At 40.3% G+C, this 7,465-nt stretch overlaps 2 long non-coding RNA genes across 3 annotated transcripts; both read left to right on the top strand.

Annotated features, from left to right (window-relative positions):
- The first annotated feature begins 597 nt into the window (after nucleotides 1-597).
- On the top strand, nucleotides 598-1,704 carry LOC123488401. The gene is made up of 2 exons (XR_006660052.1): nucleotides 598-1,107; nucleotides 1,438-1,704. It is a non-coding gene; the product is annotated as an uncharacterized LOC123488401 (long non-coding RNA).
- Nucleotides 1,705-4,262: 2,558 nt separating this feature from the next.
- Nucleotides 4,263-7,107, top strand: LOC123488399. 2 transcript variants are annotated; one of them, XR_006660050.1, is made up of 4 exons: nucleotides 4,263-4,286; nucleotides 5,407-5,443; nucleotides 6,556-6,618; nucleotides 7,005-7,107. It is a non-coding gene; the product is annotated as an uncharacterized LOC123488399 (long non-coding RNA). The 2 variants fall into 2 exon arrangements; XR_006660049.1 differs by lacking the exon at nucleotides 4,263-4,286 and having other exon boundaries at nucleotides 5,387-5,443.
- Nucleotides 7,108-7,465: the final 358 nt, after the last annotated feature.

Below are 7,465 nucleotides of genomic sequence, written 5' to 3'. Positions count from 1 at the left end.
CTAGTATATAGCCTCATTACTACCTGCACCCTGCACATTGACTCAGTACTGGTACTCCTAGTATATAGCCTCATTACTACCTCGTACCCTGCACATTGACTCAGTACTGGTACTCCTAGTATATAGCCTCATTACACCTCGTACCCTGCACATTGACTCAGTACTGGTACTCCTAGTATATAGCCTCATTACTACCTCGTACCTTGCACATTGACTCAGTACTGGTACTCCTAGTATATAGCCTCATTACTACCTCGTACCCTGCACATTGACTCAGTACTGGTACTCCTAGTATATAGCCTCATTACTACCTCGTACCCTGCACATTGACTCAGTACTGGTACTCCTAGTATATAGCCTCATTACTACCTCGTACTCCTGCATATTGACTCAGTACTGGTACTCCTAGTATATAGCCTCATTACTACCTCGTACCCTGCACATTGACTCAGTACTGGTACTCCTAGTATATAGCCTCATTACTACCTCGTACCCTGCACATTGACTCAGTACTGGTACTCCTAGTATATAGCCTCATTACTACCTCGTACCCTGCGCATTGACTCAGTACTGGTACTCCTAGTATATAGTGTCATTGATGTTTTTATTGTCTCACTACTTTCTTTTTATTTAACAAATATTTGTCTTACTTTTAAACTCTGAATTGTTGGAAATGGTCTCGTAAGTAAGCATTTCACTGTAAAGTCTAAACCTGTTGTATTCGGCGCATGTGACAGATAACATTTTATTTGATTTTAAGAATATAGCATACCTAATCATAAACCAGTGTGAAAACTCCTGCAGTTATAGAATGACTTATTCATTGACTGACTGTTGTCTTGTGTGTATGCTACTCCTCCCCCAGTGTGGTCTAAGAACAGTAAGCCTGTCCACACCACCATCCTGAACCCCCATATCCACCTGGTCGGGGAGGAAGCTGCTTGCATCGCCTACATCCGTATCACACAGTATATCAACACCAACAGCATGCCCCGCACCTCCCAGTCTGAGGAGACACACATCTGGCACCGCCGTGATGGCAAGTGGCAGATAGTCCACTTCCACCGCTCTGCATCACCCTCCGCCATCACCAAGTAAGCCAGTCTGGTGAGTGTCTCCTCACCTCTCCTTTACTCTCTATACTGGAGACACTCAGCTCAGATCAGTCCTGCCATCTGGTGGCAGTTGTAGGAATTTCATGTAGGACTGCCATCGGGTGGGAGATGTAGCAATTTCATGTAGGACTGCCATCGGGTGGGAGATGTAGCAATTTCATGAAGGCCTGCTAGTACTCAATGCCAGAGATTCTGTAGCTGTACGGGCATGGGCTTCTGTAATAAGGGTCAGTTTTCAATCTTTCTATTTCATCTCTCTTATTCCCTACTATTTGTTTTTGAATGAAGTCAGTTAACCTCTCGTCTCCACCTCTGACCCCAGCTGAACTCCAGAGCAGGAGGGTTTGAGTGAGACGTCTCTCTGAGTGACACCTGTGGGCGACCAGCCGGCTGCATGGGGACACAGAGGGATGCCCACCGACCAGCCTGAGGAACCATGATCTCGCCCGCCCTCTCTTTACTTGAAATCAGTTTACGCCTCCTCTCAACTCTGTTAGAAGGAAATCGCAGCAACGTCCAACCTTCCCCCCCCAACAAGAATTATCCTGAGCCACACCCCTTGTCGACCAAAAAACACCACAGCACCACCCCTAAACATCTTCCCATGCTCTAAAGCACTCGCAGTAATCGCCACCTACAGTTTTCTTAAACTTGACTTTTTTAATTCAGTTAGACTTACAGTACACCATACCGCTGCACACAGCCATACAGCTTATTCTCTGAACTCTGACATGAAAGCTATGATTGAAACATTAAAAATGTACCGTGGTATCGTTGAAGGGGAATTATAATGCCAAAATATCTATATGTTTGTTAACTTGAAACACATTGGATCATGAGATGTGGGCAAGCATTTACAAAGCGTGAAATGTTCTTTTTTTGATTATGAATGTCTTATGGTGTGTTCCAGATTGATAATCCACTACCACATGATCATGGCGCCTCAAGAGCACATTTAATGTAGACAACAGAGGAAACCATACTTTCCCCTCACAGGTTTAAAGATTAAATGGCTGACTGTTGGTCAATCACACTTGACTATTTTCCCCCTTACTAGCTCTGACTTTGCTGATAGCTACTTTATTGAAGAAGAAATAACTTACTATGGCTGTGATATGTGGTTGTCCCACCTAGCTATCTGAAGATTAATGCACTAACTGGAAGTCACTCTGGATAAGAGCGTCTGCTAAATGACTAAAATGTAAAATGTAAAAAGGCCATTGAGTGAGATCTATTTCCTCAAAGCAGTATGGCATTTCTCTTCAAATTGCTCCATCCATTGAGCATGGCGAGTTTCATGAAACCACTTCTGAGAGATGGCACTTTGGTGCTCCTCCCACTCTGTTTTCATGTTAATGCCTACAGTATCTGATTTCCTTCCTGTATTGACAGCTAGAGGAAAGTTAATGTTGTCTTGAATGAAACACCATCAAGTAGAACATCTTGGTATTACATGTATATATTAGTGACTAGTCGTTGTTGTGTATAGGACTGCACATCTAACACTGAACAAGTCATTAAGAACTGTGATGGTGTATAAAAATCATCATATTAATTAAAGCATGTAATTAAATCTGTAATCCACAAAGTCTGTATAATAATCGACATAAAAATATATATACACTGAACAAAAATATAAACACAACCTGTAAAGTGTTGGTCCCACGTTTCATGAGCTGAAGTAAAAAATCTGATATTTTCCATTCACACAGAAAGCTTATTTCTCTCATATTTTGTGCACAAATTTGTTTACCTCCCTGATAGTGAGCATTTCTCCTTTGCCAATATAATCCATCCACGTGACAGGTGTGGCATATCAAGAAGCTGATTAAACAGCATGATCATTACACAGATGTACCTTTGCTGGGGACAATAACAGGCCACTTTGAAATGTGCAGTTTTGTCACACAACACAATGCCACAGATGTCTCAAATTTTGAGGGAGCGTGCAATTGGTATGCTGACTGCAGGAATGTCCACCAGAGCTGTTGCCAGAGAATGTAATGTTCATTTCTCTACCATAAGCTGCCTCCAATGCCCTTTTAGAGAATTTGGCAGTACGTCGAACCGGCCTCACAACCGAAGACCAGACCACGTGTAACCACGCCAGCCCAGGACCTCCACATCCGGCTTCTTCACCAGCGGGATCGTCTGAGTGGGGGGGGGGGGGAAGGGTTGCTGAAGAAAATCTTTGAAATTGTTGCATGTTGCATTTATATTTTTGTTCAGTATACATACAAACACATAAACAAACACGCATACATATATCTATAGGAGTTACCTTCACTCACTGGACAGTTTGTTAGGTACACCCATTTAGTACGGGGTCGGACCCCACTTTGCCTCCAAAACAGCCTGAATTATTTGGGGCATTCTACCAGTTGTCGGAAAAGTTCCACTGGGATGTTGGTCCATGCTGACGAGATGGCATCAAGCAGGTGCTGCAGATTGTACAATGGTACATTCATGGTGCGAACAGCCCGTTCCACTCATCTCAAAGATGCTCTATTGGGTTGAGGTCTGGGTGACTGTGCAGGCCACTCAAGTAAACTGAACTCGCTGTCATGTTCCAGGCAAAAAAAATTCACTCCTCAATTGTCCAGTGTTGATCGCGTGGCCACTGGAGACGCTTCGTCTTGTTTTTAGCTGATAGGAGTGGAACCCGGTGTGGTCGTCTGCTGCAATAGCTAATCCGTGACAAGGTTCGACAAGTTGTCCATTCCGATATGCCGTTCCGACACACCACTGTTGTACTGCGCCGTTATTTGCCAGTTTGTAGCCCTCCTGTTAGCTTGCACAAACGATTTTTGCCATTCTCCTTCGACCTCTCTCATCAAGCTCTGTTTTCGCCCACAGGACTGCCGCTGACTGGATATTTTTGGTTTGTCGCAACATTCTCTGTAAAACCCTAGACACTGCCGTTCATAAAAAGCCCAAGAGGGCGGCCGTTTCTGAGATACTGGATCCGGGCGTGCATGGCACCGACGATTATACCAGATCAAAGTCGCCTAGGTCACTCGTTTTGCCCATTCTGATTTTCAATCGACAGTAACTGAATGCCTCGATGCCTGTCTGCCTGCTTTATATAGCAAGCCACGGCCACGTGAGTCACTGTCTGTAGGAGCGATCCAATATCATGAACAGGGGGTGGTGTACCTAATAAACTGTCCGGTGAGTGTGTAAATTAACAGTATTCCGCTGCTTCTACTCCAAAAGTCAGGGATACCACAAAACCTAACTTTGAACTTGGCATAGGCTTGCATTAAGTTGTATTGTTAATTTGCATTAAACTAGTTTCATTTGTGTTTTGTTTCATTTGTGTTTGTCTAAACAAAATAGTCCTCAAGATACCTTACTTAAGAGGACATTACTAATTAGTAGTAATGGACATATATTTACATTTTTAGATCTGCTTTTACGTCTAGACTGACTTTTGTGTTCTTGTGTGGAAGCTTATACATAAACTGTGTGTAAGCTGCCCAATGCCTTAAGAGATACAGGCGCCACAATTTGACAATGGTTGCAACACGGTCTCAGAGTATTTCGTATTAATCTGTATGTAAATCCAAGACACTCCATTTATTTGTATATGTTACGTTTGGCATGGTTACATAAAACAGATGGTTACTTAAGGCAAAACATTTAAGTAGGGTAGTTGGTCGGGTGGATGGGTTGCGTAGTTCGAATCTCATCACGGATCTCAAATCTCATCACAGACAACGTTACAATTTTTGTTAATTAGAAACTTTTCAACTACTTACTACTATGTAGCTACTTTGCACCTACTTAGCATGTTACCTAACCCCTTCCCCTAACCTTAACCCTTTAAGTTAACCCCTTCCCCTAACCCTAACCCTAACCTTAACCCTAACCCCCTAACCTAACCCCAGCCTAGCTAACGTTAGCAGCTAGCTAGAATCAGTAACATATAATACTTTCTTCAAATTCGCAACATATTGTATGTTTTATAAATTCTTAACATATTATAAGTTTTGCAAATTCGTAACATATCATATGAAATGGGTGCTGAAGATCCAAAATGTATACATACCATATGATACGTAACATATCATACTAAATGAGTGTCTCTGATTTACATGCAGAGTAATATGAAATTCTCTGAGACCACGTTGATAGTCTAGTCAACTGGCTAGTGTGAGTGGATGTCAAACATCACAAACTGTTGTTCAAATAGTTTTCACACTGTTGAAGAGAGGACTGAGATGAGATGAAAGCTATGTGAAGAGCATAATACTTTACACAGTAAATACATTTAGTTCTTTTTCTCCAGGAAATCTGGACTTTAGATTGCTGCAATTTCGACTTTGGTGAGTGAATCTGGTCTGTTTATTTATATGTTTTTTCTTTATTAAATTAGTTTTAAGGTTACTGCAAGAGTTATATATGTTGATTGATACTTGAGGAAACGACCAGTCTTTTTTTACAATTAATTTATGATAATGTAGGCTCCAGGCTACAATAAATTGCATGCAATTGATCATATTTTGTGAATATAATGGTAAATTATATGGTTGAACACATTGTATATGAATGCTTTGCTGGTTTGCCGGACACAATAGTCCTGGACTACAAAAGCCATTTCAATAGACATTCTTTATTGATCATGTTTTTTTAGTTGAGGACTAGGCTTCATCTCTGTCCGGGAAACTGGTCCATAACGTATTAACCATCCCAAAGGTACCATTACTAATAAAACCAATCTTTACAACAACAAAAAACGGTAAAAGTTAATGAGTTTTTATATTTTACTATTATTTTTTTACCCAAAAAAACAAACAACATTAGGACCTATTGTCAGGATCTCTACAATGATATTGATAATGGTTGTAATGGATCAAATAATTTAATCAACTCAAAATCTAATACAATTTGATTTGTCACTTGCATACGAATACAACCTTACCGTGAAATGCTTACTTACAAGCCCTTAATCAACATTGCAGATTTTAAAAAAAGTAAGTAAGAAAACGTTTGCTAAAATAAAAACTTCAATAATAGTTTCATGCTTTTTACTATGTTTATTCCATTGCAGTAAATAAGGGTTCAAGTTAGTGACCTTTTAATTGCGATCCTTGGGTTATGTTTTAGATGTACAATTTTCACTGCTCATCCATCTCACCTGTGGACAATCCTCATTAAATAATATGGTAGTAAATGCCTAACAACAAGTTAACTGGAATAAATTATACTGTTTGCAAGCAGGCACAGTATACTTGTGGTTTGCTGTTCACACCAGGCATGCACTGCTTACAAAAGTGTCAAAGTCTGTCACCCTGACAAACAAGCACGCTTTCTTGTCTACAAGCTTCTCTTTCATTTGTAGAGTATCAGCACATTATGATCCGTTCACGTCAATTCACACAGCTTTGATGGTAATGCTCCTGTGAGACTTCTGCTAAATGTCACTCCTCTTGTGCAGGCTGAAGAGAAATGGATCCTCTGATTACTATAGTTCTGGTGGTGACAGCAGCAGCAGCACAAGGTGAGACATGATATAACACAGAACAGAGTATAAGGCCTAGCCAATACTTAATAAGACACTAACAACAATGATGCTAATTGTTGAACATGTTCTGCTAATTCAAATTTACATTTATTTGCTTCTATAGTTACCAAATGTAAAAATAAATAAAAAAAAGCCCAAAAAAAGCCCAAATCTATAAGAGTGGGTCCACTAAAAACAAGTGTTAAATAAATAATTAAAACTGAGATATATAAAATATTTGCTTTGCATGAATGTGATTATATTGTATTGTGCTTTTGTTATATTTTCATTAAGAAATATTTCCACTTGAATGCACCTTCAGACTTACATTTATGCAAAACAGACATACACTTACATACTGACCTAAGATCATTGCTCCACAGTTAGTGCCATGGTCTGTAATCTCTCTCAAGGGAATGGAACTCACCAATGCTATGGGGCTTTGGGAGAATCGTTGTCCTTACACCTTGGTTCACACATTAGCAATGACCAAATAACTTGAAGAAAGGTGATAAACGTGTTCTAAACTTCAAAACTGGAGAAGACTGGCGATCTAAATTGCCTCAGGATTATATGAATCGTTCTGAGTTCATTAATAATGGAACATTCAGACTGGACAGAGTTATAGAGGACGACTCTGGAGATTACCAATTGGAAATACATAATTCAGAGGGAACAATGATGCTCAGAGTCAACATGCTACTGGTGATACAAGGTAGGAACCTTTTTTTTTTTAATTCGACCAAAATACTTCACGCATCCTTTTCCTGGTGAGGGAGATTTCTGAAAGGTCACCAGGATGTCAGTACTTCAATAGGTTTATAATGTAGGACCTGGCAGCAGT

The sequence above is a fragment of the Coregonus clupeaformis genome, unplaced genomic scaffold (genome assembly GCF_020615455.1).
Source record: "Coregonus clupeaformis isolate EN_2021a unplaced genomic scaffold, ASM2061545v1 scaf2267, whole genome shotgun sequence".
NCBI lineage: Eukaryota > Metazoa > Chordata > Actinopteri > Salmoniformes > Salmonidae > Coregonus > Coregonus clupeaformis.
Note: the sequence above shows the minus strand (reverse complement) of the source record. Positions and strands in the feature narration are given on the sequence as shown.